The following is a 1719-nucleotide window of genomic DNA, read 5'->3' as shown; positions in this document are numbered from 1 at the left end:
ACCATGGAATATTACCTGAAGGGTGAAACTGATGACTTTTTCATGTTATAAACTATTAATATATATTTTTTTAAATTAAATCATTATTATCATTTAATTGTAAAAACCTTGACCATTCTTGTTATCTACTAAAAAAAAGTCATATTAAAATACGGGCTTGTTATATTATTTATGTATATATATATATATATATATATAAATATATTTATATATATATATATATATATATATATATATATATATATATATATATATATATATATATATATATATATATATATATATATATTTATATATATTTATGTATTTATATATTTTTATATAAATATATATATATGCATACATATAAATATATATTTATATATTTATCTATATATATATATATATATACATATATATATATATATTTATATATATATATATATTTAAATGATATATTAAATTATAAGTTATAAGAAAAATTCCTAAAATATTACAAATATAATTTGAAAATAATACTTACAATTTTGTACTTCAAAACTATTATTAGAAATTGTAAGAATATTATTCAGTTCACTTATAAAACAACTTCTCTAAGCTCGCGTGGGTAATACATCGATTTTCCACTATAACTGATTTATATACTATAGAACCATACAGCCGAATTGTCACGGGAAAAACTGAGCCATTTTCCTTCGTTTTTCCCAATACAAATATTTTCTTAAAAGATGTTCGCTTCTTTTAATGATATCTATTGTATCGCTCTAAGGCTATAAGGGCTGCCACACGCTATACTCGTTTTAAAATAAAATTGAATATATTATTTCTTGAATGTTTTTCGCAAATACTTTGTGGCACATTTTATAAACTTTATAAAATAAAACAACTTTTTTTTGTTTTAAATTAAAATCATTTATTTAAATCACAATTTATACATATTTAAAACTTTTTTTGCAGAGACCCACCAAGCCACCTTGTGTGTCTTGTCGGTGGAGTTCTTTTTGTATACATTTTGATTGTTTTTAACGATTTTTACCTAATATAGACACAAAAAAGAGAAAAAAATTAAGAATATAAACATTTTACAATTTTCATAAAATTAACTCTTGATCATTTACCCATTCCTTTATTTTGCCTTTGTTTCATAATTTATTTTGACCTCTAACATCCGTCGGCAACAAATTAAAAATGTTCGGAACGATATATTGCAGTGTTCGACTCCCATATTTACTGTCAATTCTTGAACAAACTAATTCTAAAACATTGAAATACTCATGTTAGGTTTTAGTTAATCATCCTTCCCTTACGATACCAAAAACTCCCTCGCACTCCGTACACCGTAAGAAAATGTGATTGAAAAAACCGTGAAAAAAACTCCTAAATGTTGCTTTTATTGAGCGTTGCGCAGCGAATACGAATACTGGACGACAACCTGTGAGCTACAAATGGAATCGTCCAAAAACAGTATGAAGCCGGGGTTGGAAAAAGTGTACAAATAAAAATTGGTTAAAACAAAGTTATAATATATATATATATATATATATATATATATATATATATATATATATATATATATATATATATATATATATATATATATATATATATATATATATATATATATATATATATATACATATTTATATAATATTTATATAATATTTTGTAATTATTTTTATCAACTTTTTGGCAACCCTATTTTCTGTCATCTGAATATTTCTTGGAACAGAATGAATGAAT

The 1719-nt window shown here is 22.2% G+C and overlaps 1 protein-coding gene across 1 annotated transcript in view; it reads right to left on the bottom strand.

The window, feature by feature from the left end:
- Positions 1–690, bottom strand: part of LOC148303303 (sodium-coupled monocarboxylate transporter 1-like) — a 23358-nt gene extending 22668 nt beyond the window's left edge. The window contains exon 1 of the mRNA XM_088270229.1: positions 503–690. The gene's annotated coding sequence lies outside the window, so the exon portion shown is untranslated. The remainder of the gene's footprint in view (positions 1–502) is intronic.
- Between the last annotated feature and the right edge of the window lie 1029 nt (positions 691–1719).

The sequence above is a fragment of the Brachycentrus maculatus genome, unplaced genomic scaffold (assembly GCF_059751285.1).
Source record: "Brachycentrus maculatus isolate JH-2025_06_01 unplaced genomic scaffold, ASM5975128v1 h1tg000374l, whole genome shotgun sequence".
Lineage (NCBI taxonomy): Eukaryota > Metazoa > Arthropoda > Insecta > Trichoptera > Brachycentridae > Brachycentrus > Brachycentrus maculatus.
Note: the sequence above shows the minus strand (reverse complement) of the source record. Positions and strands in the feature narration are given on the sequence as shown.